We start from the raw sequence: 19,872 nt of genomic DNA, 5'->3' as shown, positions 1-19,872 counted from the left end.
TTTCATTCATATTTTAGAATACTGTGACTGTCAGAGCCGTGGTATAGAGGAATAAAGCCCTGACTATGTAACTTTGGTTCGATTAGTGGCTTAGGCTTTTGAGACACTGTCAGGGGGAGGGGGTGGTCATTCTGGGTGTTAACTAGCATTCAGTCCCTAGTGGAGGCTGAAGACTTGAAGGGAGGTGTTTTTACAAAAAGAGGAAAGGAGGAAGATGTTGGCTAAGCTGCTGCAGAGACAGGGCAGCACATCAGGATGGTCCCCATTGTGCACTCACCCATGGATGTTTAATGGATGTTTCAGGTGTATGCACAGAGGAAACCGAGAAGTGGAGCTTAAAGCAGAAACGCCCTATTACAGCAATGTGATGCAGTCCCTGGGTTTCTCAGTTCCCTTAATCAGAGCAAGTACAGGGGAGTCTAGGAGGAATAGGTAAACCCTTCAAATGAGGAGCGGTACCTAGGTACACCATTGATCAGCTGCATGGATGAAAAAATAGCATAAATTGTGTGTACAGATTGTTCACTTGAGGCACACCATGCTATTTTCTTTTTTACTTCTTTTTAAATGCAAAAGCTGTTTGCAGTGTAAGTTAGGGTTCTCGGGCCACTCCTTTAGTATTGCATCAACTGAAAGATTTGATCATTTTCATCCCACGGGAGAATATTCCTTTAGTATTGGTTCATTCAGAGGCATGCAGACATGGTGTTCTGAAAAGTGAGCGTCTACAGGTGTTACTGGCACACTTCTGCCTGCATGTGTATAGATTTGTTGCTGAAACTAAGATACGTTTGTACAGTGCCACTGCAAAGTTTGCTTATGTGCTCAACATAACATGTGGAGGGGGAGTAATGGAGTGATTACCAAGGACCAGTTGAATTGTTAAGTTCTGAGATGCGCTTAACATTTTAGGTAAAACTGTGAGAGTAAGCTTTCTTCATTACCCTTATTGTTGAATAAAACCTTTAATTTTTTTTAACTCCTTTTCTCACATTTGTTTAGATGTCTGTAAATGTGAATCTGATTCTATAGTAAACTACTAGATAATGTTCAAATATTGGCATCTTTGCCTTCTCTGTATAAAACCTGAATGCTGAAATAGAAAATTTGCAAAAGGATAACTTAAGATTTTGGAGTAAATTCACATAATGAACTTTAATGCATAGCTTTGCTGACATTTTCGCAATGCATTATTGCAGATAAAGGGATAATAATTGTTGGTGATAAACTTTATCTTACTAAAGATTTTTGATCCTAGCAAAGGAGAACTTCTAGGTGTGTTTCAGTATACATAATCTGCAAATGACCCTTCGCACTGTGGTCTATCCTAAAATCCTGGTAAGTTTAAGCAAGCTTACAAGTGAATGTTCTGACAGCAGTGCTAGAATTGTATTGTGGTTTGCTTTGTGTTTTTTTTTTTTTCTTGCATTGTGTGGTTTTTCACGTAGCAATTAACCATCAGACATTATAATAAGAAGCTACAGCTTTGGTACGAGTGCTTAAATTTCCTTTGCATGGGATTTGTGAGATGCAATGTAACACACATCTCTGTGGTTTGCAGTTATTGTAAAGATGTATGCATTAATTTGACTTTTTTGCATATTAAATTTTTAAGCTGTATGTATTTTGCCAACGTAAATTAACAAACTGCAGTGCAGTTAAACCACTGCGTTATATCAAGAAGTGGGAACTCTTTAACCCTTAGGTCCACTTACACTTATTATTATCCTGGCAGATTTAAAAAGGTGGTTGCAGTGATTATTTGGTAACTGTCTAAAATAAGCACATTTGTTATTTTTCATGACTGCCTATATTCAAAGGGTTTGAGGTTTTGGTGTCAGTAGATTGCAACTTTGTTACATACCAGCCAGAAGAGAGAACAGTTTTTTAATTTTGCATCCAAGAGAGAACAGTTTTTTTTTTTTTAATTTTGCATCCACTTTGTCAGTAAAGAGCAAAGTAGAAAGTTCTAAACTTAAAGCATCTTTAGGTGGGTTAGGCAATGGTAACAGTTTCTGTTTATCATGCATACCAGCCCAAGAGCTAGTATGATGAGCTGTTTGTTTCATCGTGACTTATGTGCAGCGCACTTCAGATGTAGATATCTTCTTGTAACCCACAACAAAACAGTCAAGCAGCTGAAGTATGTATGAAGAGTATTATACTGGCAATGTGTCTTCTTCTTTCGGCTGCTCCCGTTAGGGGTCGCCACAGCAGATCAACTGTTTCCATTTCTTCCTGTCCTCTGCATCTTGCTCTGTCACACCAACCACCTGCATGTCCTCTCTCACCACATCCATAAACCTTATCTTAGGCCTTCCTCTTTTCCTGTTACCTGGCAGCTTCAACTTTAGCATCTTTTTCCCAATATACTTTGCATCCCTCCTCAGCACATGTCCAAACAACGTAATCTTGCCTCTCTGGCTTTGTCTCCAAACCTTCTAACCTGGGCTTGACCCACTAATATACTTATTCCTAATCCTGTCCATCCCCGTCACACCTAGTGCAAATCTTAACATCTTCAGCTCTGTCACATTAAGCTCCGACTCCTGCCTTTTTGTCAATGCCACTGTCTCCAACCCGTATAACATAGCTGTTGTTCATAGTGTTTCACTGTTGCAGTCTTTACACTTGGGTTATCCTGCTGGCAGGCTACCCGCATTCGGCCTGAATTCCAAAGTCTTGGTCCGGCGTTGGTTGCTGTCGCCTCTTCTCTGACGTCAGTGCGCCAGGGGTATAAAAGATGCAGCCAACGCCATTTTTGTTTTCTTGCCACTCGGTGCCCGAAGCAAAATCAGTTCGCAAGTGCCAGTTGGCCAACTCCTGAGATTTTCAAAATCGAATTTCAGAACCGAAGTCTTCATTAAAGCCAAGTACCCCGTTGGGGAAACTTTTTTCTTGCTCCAGACCGATGTCAGAAAAATGTAACCATTGTATTTCTTGTGGGACACAAGTACCTCATAAGGATTTTCACTCTTACTGTATTCCTTGCCTAGGCCCTGACCACGAAGTTGCTAGCTGTCGGTTTTGTGCGAGATTTAACCAACGCACTATTAAGCGTCGGTACGATTTTGCCTTTCATTACTTTGGCCGGAGATTTAATTATATAATGCCATCGGAACAGCCGACGACCTGAGTTTATAAAAAGCACAAGGAAAAGGATAGGCATCCGAGGTCCAAAACCAACGAGGCCTCCGCTAGGCCAGTCGCCGGTTCTCAGTGAGGCGCTTTCGCAGCCCCTGACGCCTTCTACCTCAGAGCCACAGGCTGCTTCCGACTCCCACATGGAGCCAACTAGGCCTCTGGAAACTCAAGGTATTGGACACACTGAAACTATTCCCTCAGATGGGTCCGGAGCCGCTGAGCAGGCAACAGCTTCTGAGGGTGTTTTCAGGCCTACACAGTTATATGTAAAGCCAACCTCAGCTTCAAAGGCAAAGACTAAAGCACCTTTAAAGACAAAGAAACAAGTACAGCATTCTCCAGGACAAACTTTCATGCCTAAAAAATAGATGCTTAAAATAGCCGAAGACCTAATTACTTTGTTCAGGGATTCCCATCCCCCTCCTGATAAGAGGCCTAGACAAGAGACAGAATATGAATCTTCAGATCAGGTTTCCATTTCCTCTGACTCCTCTTCTGGCCAGGGATACACTCTTCCTTCCTATGAGGATTGTGATGCTGAAGACTCTATCCCTTCAGCCTCTCCTCCTGAGGATTATTCTTTTGGGGAAACCCTGCATACCATGAGGGAGCACTTTCACTGGGAGAGCCAAAATTACTCAGAATCTAAGAAAAGGCTCAGAGACTTTCTTTTACTTCCTCAGCACAGACCTCTTGCTATTCCACCTGATGTTCATCGTGTTTCACTGTTGCAGTCATCACTGTGGGGTTCTCCCCCGCCGGCAGGCAGTCCTCAGTCGGCCAGAATCCCAAAGTCTGGGTCCGGCGTCGGCTGTTCAGTCATGCTCCCTGACATCAGAGCGCCAAGCGTACAAAGCTGCCAACCGACACCATGTTCCCCAGTCTTTCTTGTCGTGCGGTGAAAGCAGTTCGCAAGTGCCAGTCGGCTGACTCCTGTTTTTTTTCCTGGTACTTCAGTCCGAAGACTTACTTCTTCTTCTCAAAACTAAGTACCCCGTTGGGGAAACTTTTTTCTTGCTCCAGTCCGATGTCAGAAAAAGTTAATTGCATTTCTTGTGGGAAGCAAATACCTCATAAGGATTTCCATTCTTACTGTATTCCTTGGTTAGGCCCTGACCACGACGTAGCTAGTTGTAATTTTTGTGCTAAATTTAACCAACGTATGATTAAGCGAAGGTACGAATTTGCTTTTCACTACTTCGGTAGGCGATTTAATTATAAAAAGTCGGCTGACTCGCTTCCGACTACTGGAATTCACAAACGAAACAAGGATAAGGACAGGCCTCTGAGGTCCAAATCAGACTACCTTTTACAAGCGGAGCCAGCTTCTGGTTCGGCCGTCGTCAGTGAGGCACTTTAGCAGCCCCTGTCATCGGCCATTTCTGAACCTACTGCCGAAATGGACTCCCACGAGGAGCCAACTAGGCCTTTGAGCATTTCAGTTGCAGGACCGTCGGACAATGCTCCCTCGGATGGGTCCGGAGCCGCTGTGCAGGTACCGGCTTCCGAGGGGGTTTTCAGGCCTACACAGCTTCTGATAAAGGCAAAGCCTCCTTCTAAATCTAAGATGTCAGCCCAGGCCTTTTCTGATCTGGGGCCCAAATCTCAAAAACAGTTACTCAAAATGGCAGAGGATTTATTAACCATGATTAGGGGTTCTCATCCCCCTCCAGATAAAAGGCCTAGGCAAGATTTGGATTATGATTCTTCTGATCAGGCATCTATTTCTTCGGTGTCTTCCTCTGACCAGGATTACTCATTCCCTCCTTATGAGGATTCTGATGCTGAGGACTCGATTCCTTCAGCTCCCCCCCCCGCCCCCTGAGGATTTTTCTTTTGGGGAAACTTTACATGAAATGAGGGAACATTTTCACTGGGAAGGACAGGAGTACTCTGAATCTAAGAGAAGACTTAGGGATTTCCTTCTTCTTCCCCAACATAGACCCCTGGCTATTCCTCCTATTTTGGATATTGTGGATGATGCCTTTTCTGAGGCTAATTTAACTCCGGATTCTTTTCCCCCAGCCCCTGCTAAGCCCGACAGATACTATAGGGTCCCTGATTCCCAGCAGTTCCTTTTCAAAAATCCTACTGCTGATCCAGAAACCATTTCTCAGGGTCCTAAGGGGGTTAAGGCCGCTTCTGCTAAAAACCCTATTCCCTCAGATAAGGATTCTAGAGCTTTGGAGAGATGGGCAAAAAAGTGTACATTTCTGCTGCTTTATCTATTAGGGCTTTAAATTGCCAATTTCATATGCTAAAATATCAACAATTTTTACTGTCTATTATGAAACAAAAGCTAGCTACCATTTCTGCATGTGCAGATAATAAGGAATTACAAGATTTGATACATGCCACTGAACAAGTGGGGAAGCATGGTTTACACTGTGGTTTTGATGCCTTGGAGGCTTCTTGCAGGGCGGCTGCCTCTGGCACAGTCATTAGAAGGCATGCTTGGTTAAAGGAGCAAAACCTACCTGATCAAGTGAAAGCAAAGTTACTGGATGCTCCTGTTCAGCATAATGTTTTGTTTGGATCTAAGGCTGAAGAGGTGATAAAGAAAATGGAGGATAAAGCAAAATCCATGCAAACAGTTAAGGATTTCTTACAAGTTCAGCCCCCAAGATTTAGTAGAAATTGGCCAACTAAAAATTGGTCCTTTCCTACCTCGTACAGGCCTCAGAGGGGTAGATCTAGGCGTTCCAGAGGGAGGCCTCAAACTCAGACCTCTTACAGACCAAGACAGTGGACTGCTTCCACCCCCAGGGGTGGAGAGGACAGACCTCAATCTTATAGAAAACAAGCTCAATGGCTCCCCCGGCAGGGCTACAGGAATTTCTCGCCTGGAAGCCCTCTCGGAGGAAAACTCTCCCTATTTCAGCAAAATTGGACCTACATAACCCAAGACAAGTGGATTCTGGATGTAGTTTCAAGAGGTTACAAATTCCACTTTCATACTTTACCAAGACCAAACGGATGGCCAGACCTACCAAAACACCAAAGGTCAGAGGCCTTAAACCAGGTGGGATCCCTCATGGCTATGAGGGCCATAGAACTAGTCCCACAATCAGAGACTGGGCAAGGTTTTTACTCAAGACTCTTTCTAGTTCCCAGAAAACAAAATTCATGGAGACCCATCCTGGATCCTGTCAGTCTTAAACACTTTCCTGGAGATACCAAAATTCAAGATGCTTACCCTACAGCAGCTCCTGCCAATGTTGAACAAAGATGCATGGATGGTAACATTGGATTTAAAGGAGGCTTACTTACACATCCCTATCAGACGGGAGTGCAGAAAATACCTCCGGTTCAAGGCTGGCTCGAAACATTACCAATTATCTGCGCTGCCCTTTGGCTTGTCTACTGCGCCCAGGGTCTTCAAGTGCTTGGCACCAGTAGTAGCCTATTGCAGACTCAAGGGAATTCAAATTTACCCTTACCTGGACGACTGCCTTATTCAAGCAGATAGCAAGGATGTCTTACTCCAGCATCTAGAATTTGTTCAAAATCTACTCAAGTGTCTGAGATTCACCGTGAACATAAAAAAGTCAAATTTGACACCCACACAACAGATAACCTTTCTGGGTGCCCTCCTAAACACAACAACCCAGATGGCGTTCCTGACATCCGAAAAACAACTACAGCTGGCTTCAACCTTCAAAACCTTGGCATCTCTAACTGAGCTGACTGCAAGGAAATTCCTGCAGGCATTGGGTTACATGGCCTCCTGCATCCTTCTCATTCCATATGCAAGGCTACATATGAGGAAAATACAGTGGTACCTAAAAAGCGTATGGTCCCAGCATTGCCACAGTCTACACACACAGATTTCCGTCCTGCCCTGTCTACAAAAGGAATTCCTTTGGTGGACCAAAGCATGTCTTCACAACAAAGGGAAAGCCTTCAGTCTGCCTCCAGCCAGCCAAGTTTTAACCACAGATGCCTAGGATTACCCATGGGGAGCCCACTTTCAGGGAAAAGGCCTGCAAGGTTTTTGGACAGAGGATCAGAAGCACCTACATATCAATTTAAGAGATGCTAGCTGTTCAGAATGCCCTCTTGGCTTCAGGGATCTTCTACAACCAGGACAACTTCTGATACGGACAAACAACACCACAGTTATGTAGTACATAAACAAGCAAGGGGGTTCCCACTCTTACCCCCTTTGCAGACTAGCCATGACTCTATGGAACACAGCTGTAGCCTGCAACGTGGACCTACAAGCTCAGTTCCTGCCAGGCAAACAAAATATTCTGGCAGACAGCCTGAGCAGGAACCTGTCAGACCCACACAAATGGATGTTAGACACCCAAATATTCAAGATGATAACAGAAGCCTGGGGCTGCCCGGACATAGATCTATTTGCATCCCCCCTCAACCACCATTTACAGAATTTCTGCACAAGGACATTTCACAAGCTAGCATGGAAAGTGGATGCACTTTCATTCAGTTCAAGAAACCTCTCTAGGTACGCCTTTCCCCCACTACCTCTTCTTCCACGGGAATTATTAAAGATCAGGCAGGACAAGCCCAAGATGATGATTTTACTGGCCCCAAATTGGCCTCGACAATTTTGGTACCCAACACTAATGAATCTATCCCAGGAGCCACCTTCGATTTTCCCTCCGATTACAAACCTTTTGTCCCAACAACAGGGCCAGGTTCTGCATTCTCATGTCAAAACTCTCAGCCTGGCTGCCTGGCAAATTCAGGGTCTATGATTAATTCTTTCCTTCCCAAACAGGTCATGGATGTCATCTTAGAAGCCACACGACCTAGCACTAGAAAATCCTATGCAGGCAAATGGAAGAGATTTTGCACCTGGATGCTTGCTCAGGGTTCGGATCCCCTCATTCCTAATATCCCTCTGATTTTACTTTACCTGACAGACATGATACATAAGGGTTTATCCTTCTCTTCCATAAAAATACATGCTTCAGCTATCTCTGCACATTACAATACAGATCCTCCAATCTTCTCCCATCCACTTCTGAAACCATTTCTCAGAGGAGCAAAGAATTTAAGGCCTCCTAGGACACCACCCACCCCTACCTGGGACCTCAACTATGTTCTGGAAAAACTCACTCTGCCTCCTTTTGAGCCTGCTGCCATATCTGATATCAAGTATTTATCATGGAAGACAGCTATCCTGCTGTCTTTGACTTCAGCCAGGAGAGTCTCGGAGTTGCAAGCACTCATGGCTGTGGAACCTTGTATTATTTTTCACCAAGATAGGGTGTCTTTAAGAACTAATCCTACTTTCATGCCTAAAGTGGTTTCCAAAGTGGCTTTAAATCAAACCATCCACCTACCAACCTTTTTCGCCAATCCTCAAAGTAAGGGGGAAAGGATCTTACATTCCTTGGATATACACAGACAACTTAGTTTCTACCTGGACAAAACCAAGAACATCAGGAAAACAGAGCAACTGTTTGTTTTTTATGCAACAAATTCCCAAGGCAAAGCTATTTCAAAACAGACCGTTTCTAAATGGATTGCTCATGGAATCAGATTCTGTTACTCTCACCATGGAAAGCAAATCCCAGGAAATATTAGGACTCATTCTACCCGAACTGATGCTACTTCAGCTGCCTTCCTCAGGGGAGTACCTACCAAAGACATTTTGGAAGCTGCAACTTGGAGTTCGGTGCATACTTTTTCTAAGCACTATAATTTACCTCTTTACTCTAAGTCTAGGGCAGGCTTTGCTTCTGCAGTCTTGCAGTGGCTTCTAGCCGCCCCTCCTCCTCTATGATCACCACCCTTTAGCTCATCTTTGGGATTCAACACTACAGTGATGACTGCAACAGTGAAACACGATGAACATAGTACAGTTGTGTACACTTACCATAAATGTAGATGTTCGAGTGTCTTCACTGTTGCAGTCTGGGTTACCCTCCCTCCTGTCCCCACTTATCCTTTCATTACTGTGGTTTCCTACTTCACCCTTCTTCTGAAGTGTCTTTGCTTCAGGGTATGGGGTTTGATGTATACTGCCTTTTTGTCTTACTATTACCCTTCATTTTTGGGCACCTGACATCTGGGGCAAGAAAAACTGGAGAACATGGCGTCGGTTGGCAGCTTTGTACTCCTGGCGCTCTGACGTCAGGGAGCATGACTGAACAGCCGATGCCGGACCCAGACTTTGGGATTCTGGCCGACCGAGGACTGCCTGCTGACGGGGGAGAAACCCCACAGTGATGACTGCAACAGTGAAGACACTCTAACGTCTACATTTATGGTAAGTGTACACAGCTGTACTTCCTAGACATTGTAGATGATGTATTTTCAGAGTTCACCCTGTCTCCTGACTCTCTAACCCCTGCACCTGTTAAGCCAGACATATACTACAGGGTTCCAGATTCTCATCAATTTCTATATAAAAACCCTGCTGCTGACCCAGAAACTATATCTTAGGGTCCCAAAGGGGACTGCAAAAAACCCTGTCCGTTCTGATAGGGATTCTAGGGCACTGGACATATGGGGGAAAAAGGATTATACTTCTGCTACCTTGGCTGTTAAGGGCTTTAAATTGTCAGTTTCATATGTTTAAATATCAGCAATACTTAATGTCACTGCCAAAACAGAAAATGTTGACAAATTCTGAATGTCCAGAAAACAAGGAAATGCAGGATTTATTGCATGCAGCTGAACTAGTAGGAAAGCATACTTTGCAATGTGGTTTTGATTAACTGGAGGTCTCTTGCAGGGCCGCTGTTACGGGTTCTGTCATTAGGAGGCATGCTTGGTTAAAGGAGCAGAATCTGCCTGATCATTTTAAAGCAAAAGTATTGGATGCTCCATTACAGCATGCTACTTTGTTTGGGGTTGAGGCAGAAGAAGAAGAAAATGGAGGATAAAGTGAAATCTATGCAGACAGTTAAGGATTTCTTACAGGTACAGCCACCCAGATTTAGAAGGAACTGGCCTTCAAAGATTTGGTCCTTTCCAGTGTCAGACAGGCCACAAAGAGGCAGATACAGACGCCCTAGAGGCAGATCCCAGCCCATACATACAGGCCTAAGCAATGAGTGCTTCTATCTCCAAAAGCGGAGAAGACAAATCACAGCCATGTAGGAAACAGTCCCAATGACTTTCCACTGCCAATACCAAGCACTTCTCTTTTGGCAGCTCCCTTAGGGGGAAAACTAGCACTTTTTTTCACAAAATTGGCACATGATCACCCAGGACAAGTGGGTCTTGAATATAGTGTCTCAGGGCTACAGGTTCCACTTTCGCACCCTGCCAAAGACAAACGGTATGCCAGACCTGCCACACAGTCAATGGGCAGAGGCACAAAAACAAGTTTCATCCCTCATGGACATGAGGGCCATTCAGCGAGTACCACAACAAGAGCAGGGACAAGGATTTTACTCAAAACTTTTCTTGTACCCAGAAAGGACAAAACTTGGAGACCAATACTAGACCTGTCTATTCTAAACCCTTTTCTGGACGTTCCAAAATTCAAAATGTTGACTCTGCAGCAGCTTCTGCCCATGCTGGGCAAGAAGGCTCGGCTGAATTTTGACCTAAAAGAGGCATACCTGCATTTCCCAGTCAGACAATCTTGCAGAAGATGCCTCAGATTCATAGCTGGCTCAATGCACTACCAATTCTCTGCACAGCCCTTTGGCTTATCTACGGCATCCAGGGTCTTTACAAAATGCCTGGCACCAGTAATTGCTTTTTGCAGACAAAGAGGAATTCAAATATATCCTTACTTGGACGACTGCCTTATTAAAGCAGAGAACAAGGACATTCGACTAAAGCATCTGGCGTTTGTAAAAAGATTACTGAATTGCCTAGGGTACACAGTAAACGAAAAGAAATCAAAACTAGTACCCTCTCAAGAGATAATATTCCTGGGTGCAAGCTTAAATACAACTGCCCAGATGGCTTATCTCACGCCAGACAAACAAAGGCAACTGACTTCTTTCTTCGAAATGTTGGCAACAAAGACCCAGTTATCTGCAAGAAAAATTCTGCAGGCTTTGGGCTTCATGGCATCCTGCATTCTGCTAATTCCATATGCAAGACTGCATATGAGGAAACTACAATGGTATCTAAAAAGTGTTTGGACTCAACATTGCCACAGCCTGGAAAGATTAATTACACTCATTCCATGCCTGCAACAGGAGTTTCGATGGTGGGCACAGGCCTGTCACCACAACAAGGGACAGCCATTCACTTTACCCACAGCCAGGCAGACACTAACAACAAATGCATCAGATTATGCCTGGGGGGGCCCACATGGCAGGAAAATGTATTCAGGGCACATGGCACGCAAACCTAATGCATCTTCATATCAATCAAAAAGAGATGCTAGCTGTTCAGAATTCCCTAACAGCCTTCAAGGATCTACTTCATCCAGGACAACTGCTGATAAAGACGGACAATATTACAGTCATGTGGTACATAAACCAGCAGGGAGGCACACATTCCTACCCCCTCTGCAGACAAGCCATGACTTTGTAAAACACAGCATTGACTTATCAAGTACACCTGCAAGCACAATTCCTGCCGGGAAAGACAAATACTCTGGCAGACGAACTAAGTAGAAACCTCATGGATCCTCACGAGTGGAAACTAGATCCACAAGTCTTCAGCATGATAACAAGAAAATGGGGATGCCCAGACATAGATCTATTTGCCTCCCCTCACAACTGCCAACTACAGAGTTTCTGCACAAGGACTTATTGCGAGCATGGAAAGTGGATGCTCTATCATTCAGCTGGAAAACCGTTAGTGTATGCCTTTCCTCCTCTGCCTCTCCTCCCCAAGGTACTCCTAAAGGTCAGACAAGAGAAACCAAAAATGATACTGATTGCCCCCGACTGGCCACGCCAGCACTGGTACCCAATCCTAAAGAGCTTGTCTCAAGGCCCAGCCTGGACATTACCTCAAATTCCTCATTTACTGACCCAACAGAACAATCAGATCCTGCACAGCCACCTCAGGACCCTAAGTCTGGCTGCATGGCGGATAATGTAACCACTCAGAGCACCTGTATCTAAAGCAATTATGGATGTTCTTTTGGATGCCAGGAGGCCCAGCACCAGAAAATCTTATGCAGAAAAATGGAACAGATTCTGTGCTTGGAACCAGGCACAAGGAATTGACATGCTTGTACCAAATATTCCTCAGATTTTGCAATACCTAACTGAGATGCTGGACAAAGGCCTATCCTTTTCATCAGTTAAGATCCATGCCTCTGCCATATCAGCTCATTACAATACGGACCCACCTATTTTTTCACATCCTCTGCTGAGGCAGTACCTCAGAGGGGCCAAAAACATAAGACCTCCAAGGAGAGCACCAATACTTGCATGGGACCTCAATTTTGTCTTGTGAAAAAATCACACTACCTCCTTTTGAGCCCGCCAATACAGCTGAGATAAAATTCTTATGGAAAACAGCTCTGCTCCTAGCAGTAACTTCAGCAAGAAGAGTTTCAGAATTACAGGCACTAATAGTGCTGGAACCTTGTATAATTTTCCATCCGGACAGGGTTTCTCTGAGGACAAACCTAACATTTATGCCTAAGGTAGTGTCCAGTGTGGCTCTTAACCAAACCATTCATTTGCCTACCTTTTATCCAAACCCACAGAATAAGGGGGAGAGACTTCTGCATTCTTTAGACATACACAGACAGCTGCGCTTCTACAAAACTAAAGCTTTCAGAAAGACTGAGCGACTCTTAGTGACATATGCTGCAGGATCACTAGGAAAAGCTATCTCAAAGCAGACTATTTCAAAATGGATAGGCCACTGCATTCGTTTCTGCTATTCACAACATGGCAAATCAGTGCCTAAGGGCATTAGGCCACATTCAACCAGAGCAGCAGCCACTTCTGCAGCCTTTCTCAGAGGAGTACCAACCAAGGACATTTTGGAGGCTGCAACTTGGACTTCAGTGCACACTTTTACAAAGCACTACCACTTACCTCTTTACTCTAAATCCAGAGCAGGCTTTGCCACTGCAGTTCTGCAGGGCCTCATAGCCACTCCGAATTCTATTTAGGCCCAGCCACCCAACCTCAGCTTTGGGAATCAACCCAAGTGTAATGACTGCAACAGTGAAACACAAACATAGTACAGTTGTGTACCTACCATAAATGTAGATATTTGAGTGTATTCACTGTTGCAGTCCAGGTTACCCTCCCACCATCCCCCATTTCATTGCTGGGACCTATCTGTACTTCTCTATTCTATACAACCTATGTGCTGTATTTGCTTGTAGATGAAGGTAATGTTTATGTTAGTGCATGCATTTTTATTGGCATAATTTTTAGCCTACCCTTTTGGGGGCACCTGACATCTGGGGCAAGAAAAACTGAAGAAAATGGTGTTGGCTGCATCTTTTATACCCCTGGCGTACTGACAACAGGGAAGAGGCGACGGCAACTGACGCCGGACCAAGACTTTGGAATTCAGGCCGACTGCGGGTAGCCTGCCAGCAGGATAACCCAAGTGTAATGACTACAACAGTGAATACACTCTTAACATCTACATTTATGGTAGGTACACAACTGTACTATCTCACTCCTCTCTTGTAGACCTTCCCTTTCACTCTTACTGGTACTCGTCTGTCACAAATCATTGCTGACACTCTTCTCCACCCACTCCTTCCTGCCAGTACTCTCCTCTTCACCTCTCTTCCACACCCACCATTACTCTGAACTGTTGATCCCAAGTATTTAAACTCTTCCACCTTCGCCACCTGTACTCCCTGCATCATCACCATTCCTCTATCCTCCCTCTCATTCACACACACATTCTGTCTTAGTCCTGCTGACTTTCATTCCTCTTCTCTCTAGAGCATATCTCCACCTCTCCAGGGTCTCCTCCACCTGTTCCCTACACTCACTACAGATCACAATGTCTGCAATCATCATAGTCCACGGGGACTCCTGTCTGATCTCGTCTGTCAACCTGTCAATCACCATTGCAAATAAGAAAGGGCTCAGAGCTGATCCTTGATGTAATCCCACCTCCACCTTAAACACATCCGTCACTCCCACCGCAGACCTCACCGCTGTCACATTACCCTCGTACAGATCCTGTACCACTCTTACATACTTCTCTGTCACTCCCGACTTCCTCATACAATACCACAACTCCTCTCTAAGCACTCTGTCTTATGCTTTCTCTGAATCCACAAAGACACAATGCAACTCCTTCTGACCTTCTCTGTACTTCTCCATCAACGCTCTCGGAGCAAACATCACATCTGTAGTGCTCTTTCATGGCATGAAACCATACTACTGATCACTAATCACCTCCCTTCTTAACCCAGCTTCCACTACTCTTTCCCATAACTTCATGCTGTGACTGATCAATTTAATCCCTCTGTAGTTACTACAGCTCTGCACATCACCCTTATTCTTAAAAATTGGTACCATAACATTTTTTCTCCATTCCTCAGGCATCCTCTCACTTTCCAAGATTTCATTAAACAATCTAGTTAAAAACTCACTGCCATTTCACCTAAACACCTCCATGCTTCCACAGGTATGTCATCTGGACCAACAACCTTTCCTTTCTTCATCCTCTTCATAGCTGTCCTTACTTCCTCCTTGCTAATCCATTGTACTTCATGATTCACTATCTGCATATCATCTAACCTTCTCTCCCTCTCATTCTCTTCATTCATCAGCCCCTCAAAGTACTCTTTCCATCTGCTCAACACACTCTCCTCGCTTGTGAGTATGTTTCCCTCATTATCCTTTATCACCCTTACCTGCTGTACATCTTTACTAGCTCTGTCTAGCCAGTCTGTACCCTTTCTCCCTACTTAGTGTCCAACCTTTTATACAACTCTTCATACGCCTTATCCTTTGCCACCTCTCTCTTTGCCATGCACCTCATCTCCTTATACTCTTGTCTACTTTCTTCATCTCTCTGACAATCCCACTTCTTCTTCGCCATCCTCTTTCTCTGTATACTCTCCTGTACTTCTTCATTACACCACCAGGTGTCCTTGTCCTCCTTTCTCTTTCCATATGTCACACCAAGCACCTTTTTAGACATCTCTCCTACTAGCTCTGCTGTAGTTACCCAGCTATTTGGTAACTCTTCAGTGCCACCCAATGCCTGTCTTAACTCCTCCCTGAACATCACCTCACAATTGCCCTTTTTCAATTTCGACCATTTGATCCTTGTTGCTGCCCTCAAACTCATCCTTCCTTCTCTTCTTCATCACCAATGTCATCCTACAAACCATCATCCTATGCTGCCTAACTACACTTTCTCCTGCCACCACTTTACAGTCTCCAATCTCCTTCAGACTGGCCCTTCTACATAAGATATAATCCACCTGTGTGCATCTTCCTCCACTCTTGTATGTCACCCTATGCTCCTCCCTCTTGTTAAAATACGTATTCATCACAGCCATGTCCATCCTTTTCGCAAAATCCACTACCATCTGACCTTCTGCATTCCTTTGCTTAACAACATACCTACCCATCACTTCCTCATCCCCTCTGTTCCCTTCACCAACATGCCCATTGAAAACTGCTCCAATCACCAGTCTCTCACCCTTGGGTACAGTCGTCACCACTGCATCCAACTGACTCCAAAATTTTTCTTTCTCATCCATTGCACACCCAACTTGTGGAGCTTATGCACTAACAACATTCGTCATTACACCATCAATTTCCAGCTTCATAAACATCACTCTATCCGACACTCTTTTCACCTCCAAAACACTCTTACATACTGTTCCTTCAGGATAATGCCTACGCCATTTCTCCTCCCATCCAGACCATGATAAAACAATTTGAAACCACGTCCGATACACCTAGCCTTGCTCCCCTTCCATTTGGTCTCTTGCACACACAATATACCAACCTTCCTTCGGTCCATCATATCAGCTAGCTGTCTCCCTATACCAGTCATACTGCCAACATTCAAAGTTCCGACCCTCACTATCACAGTCCTAGCCTTTACCTGCCTTCGGGCATGCCTTCCCCCTCTTCTCCTCCTGCGGTCAACAGTAGCCCAATTTCCGTCAGCACCCTGTTGGCCAACAGTACTGGTGGCGGTTGTTGTTAACCCAGGCCTCGACCGATCCGGTATGTATATCTGTACTGTTGTGTGCATGTATGATGTGGCAAAATTTTATGCCAGATGCCCTTCTTGACGCAACCCTCCCCATTTATCTGGGCTTGGGACCGGCACAAAGAAATGCACTGGCTTGTGCATCCCCAGTGGCTGTGTTATACTGGCAATGTGTAGTATAAAAAAATAAGTACTTTTATTCAGTTAATCAGGTAAATAGCCAAGTATTCTTGAACACTCTGCATATTTAACTGAGTAAATTACTTGAAACTGCAACAAGGTATCTTTATTCCTCCCACAGGGAGCTCATCGGAGAGAGACCCTCCTAGATTTGCTAACTAAAATGTTTTATCTGGACTAATCCTTTATACTCTCATTAATGTCATCACCCTCTGGGTCACAGGTGGGATACCAGACTTGACTCGAGCTTTTCTGTATTACCATCATTTCCTTTTTATAGTATGTGGATGCAACTCCCCCCCCCCCCCCCCAGATAACATTCTCCATCCTACATAAGTAAATACTGCTTTCTCTCTTCCAAGCAACATTGTATCTGGTCCAGCTACAGCTCTTATACTGCAGTTTGGACCTTCAATGATTATACCCTTTTAGCTGTAGACAAAAGCCTCCTTACTGGAAGCCATATTTATAGACCGTACCAGACCCAATGACCTAAGTGACATTGCGAATAGCCCTAACTATTCCCAGATTCCAAAATTCCCTATATATCCAAAGGTTCTCATTAAATTTTAAAAGCACATCAGCCACCTGTCCCCTTTATTAAAGGAGTCTGTCAAGGTTCCATAGTGGCCCATAGTCTTTTTTTTCTGTTTACCAATAAGCGTACACTCGCCTTTCCCCAACTTCCAGACTTACTAAATGTTGATGACATGGTTATTTTCCACTACAGCCAAAAACACAACTCAGTTCAATGTGTTCTGCAAAAAGATTCTTCTACTTCATTAACTGGTTCAGTAGTACAAAAACTATTACTAAAGTCCTTAAAAATTAAAACTATGCTCTGTAGAATCTCCACTAAAATGCAAAAGAAACCAAACTCATGTCTTATTCTTGACCACCTTAAAAATGCCCTTGATCAGGTAAACACTTTCAGGTAGTTAGGAGTCTGGCTTGATTCCTCACTTAACTTCCACCATAATCTCAAAAACACCTGAAAAAAGACACTCCCTACTTTTATGGGTCAACAAAATTTCCCCTTTTCTCTCCCATTCAACAAGAAACGCTATTGGCAAAGAGAGTCTTCTAGTCCAACTTGAGTACTGCCTACCTGGTGTAGCATCTGCCTCCAAAAGAAACTCTAGCACCATCCAAACAATCTCCAACTCCATATGCCACTTAATTACCTTTTCCCCAAAGTATGAATACCACTGTCTTACAGTGGCCAAAGCCCAACTGGCTGCCAGTTCAGCAACAAACCAGTCTGCTCATTGGCTCCCAACATTTCTGTCTCCTGAAAGAAAACTCCTGGCCTTCTCATTCCTCTAGCTTACTTAGATAGCCTCTGTCGTATAACCTTATATCTCATAAACACTCTGGGCATCTTTCACAACCACCTAAAAACAGACTTCAGTGCTCTAGCCACTCCCTTTCTACCCTTGAACCCAATCTCTGGAGGGATCTTTCCTCATCATAAAGACCTAAGTATGCCTCCATTCAGCGCAAGTTCAAGAACATTTCACAGCACAAGCTGCTTCTAAATGCTTTGCTTTAGTGAGCCTGATCTCCTACACATACTGCCTATCATTTTCACTGTAGCATCACTTCTCTTACCTCCTAACATAGTGCTTCTCTATCTGATGTAAATATTGTACGTAGTTGTTTCTGTTGACTTAAATTGTTTTTTCTATTATATATTAAGTTTTTGATTTAGTGGGTTCTTTATTATAATAGCAAAGAATAATCCACGACCTTGAAGAAAGGAACCGGAACTCTGCTAAAGTCCACAAGGCTGTATTTTTATTTCTGAAGTATTCCAAAAGTCACAGATAAAATCACACAAGCGCTTTCGCTCAGGCAATCCTGAGCTTTATCAAGTGAAAACAAATTGCAGTGTGCAGTAACCTCCATTAAATAGCCTGGCAATTATACAATTAATTAATTAGTGAATCTAGTACTAAGGTGTGGTGCTTTAGAGTTGGGTGTTAAAAAAAGTTAGTCATTATATCAACTCAAAAAATGAAATGTTTGCAATAACATATGCACTTAAATAAAAATGACTAACCATAAAAAACATTTTAAAATGCCAGTTTCCTAGGTTTCAGAACATAAAAGTCTGAAGTCTGATTGGGGTTGTAGATTGTTAAAGAATATGCTTAAAGATGTGTTTAGATTGTCAGTGAATTGTTAAAAAATTTTTTTTCATTATTACTTTACACTGATAAAAACATGCAATAAAATATGTGTGAGATATTTTTAATGCCCATCCATATAACATTTCATATAGAATTTGATTTATTAGTCGGAATCCTATAACCGTGGATGTTCAATAATTTAATATGCTGTGTGGGGATGCTGTGGTATGAAGGGGGTCAAGTGTGAGAGTTATAACCTAGCCCTCCTAAGCTTGAGGACCGGTTTAATGCTGATCATCCCATTCAGACCTGGTGGCTTCCCTGCATTCAGTCTCAACTGCCATAATAGTTCACGGTAGCCCAAGGTGGATTCCCAGTCACCACCTCTTGCATCTGGCTCAACCTGTTCCAGAACTAGAAACTGGATTTTGGGTTCTGGGCAGGAGAGTGAGTGTTTGTAGAAGGCGTTGGTTTCCTTCTTCCTGGTCATGTCATAAAGATGCTCGTAGATACGTTTTCTTAATTCCCTCTCAGTTTTGCCCACATAGAAACTTTGACAGTTGGTGCACATCCCCAAGTATACGACCCCTCTAGAGGCACAGGTGTAAAATCCAGTGGGGTGTATCTTGTAGTTCCTAGACGGGAGGTACTACATACCACCTAAACCCAGTTTTGTTCGTAAAAGAGGGGCTAATTTAAAGGAATTATTTGAAAGAAATCAAAGAAAAAAGATGAAGGTAAAACAACCAAGGCTGGGCACATTCAAATGTGGTGCCTGTGCCCAATGTCATGCCATATCCAAAGAAACAGCACCATACCTCCCGTCTAGGAACTACAAGATACACCCCACTGGATTTTACACCTGTGCCTCTAGAGGCATACTTGGGATGTGCACCAACTGTCAAAGTTTCTATGTGGGCAAAACTGAGAGGAATTAAGAAAGCATCTTTATGACATGACCAGGAAGAAGGAAACCAACGCCTTCCTCTCCTGCCCAGAACCCAAAATCCAGTTTCTAGTTCTGGAACAGGTTGAGCCAGATGCAAGAGGTGGTGACTGGGAATCCACCTTGGCTACCCGTGAACTATTATGGCAGTTGAGACTGAATGCAGGGAAGCCACCAGGTCTGAATGGGATGATCAGCATTAAACCGGTCCTCAAGCTTATAACTCTCACACTTGACCCCCTTCATACCACAGCATCCCCACACAGCATATTAAATTATTGAACATCCACGGTTATAGGATTCGACTAATAAATCAAATTCTATATGAAATGTTATATGGATGGGCATTAAAAATATCTCACGATATTTTATTGCATGTTTTTATCAGTGTAAAGTAATAATGAAAAAATT

General features: G+C 43.7%; 1 protein-coding gene across 2 annotated transcripts in view; it reads left to right on the top strand.

Annotated features, from left to right (window-relative positions):
• Positions 1–19,872, top strand: part of MPZL1 (myelin protein zero like 1) — a 1,012,702-nt gene that overhangs the window by 616,754 nt on the left and 376,076 nt on the right. The window lies entirely within an intron of this gene.

This window comes from Protopterus annectens, chromosome 5.part1 (genome assembly GCF_019279795.1).
Source record: "Protopterus annectens isolate FY-2018-M chromosome 5.part1, PAN1.0, whole genome shotgun sequence".
NCBI lineage: Eukaryota > Metazoa > Chordata > Ceratodontiformes > Protopteridae > Protopterus > Protopterus annectens.
Note: the sequence above shows the minus strand (reverse complement) of the source record. Positions and strands in the feature narration are given on the sequence as shown.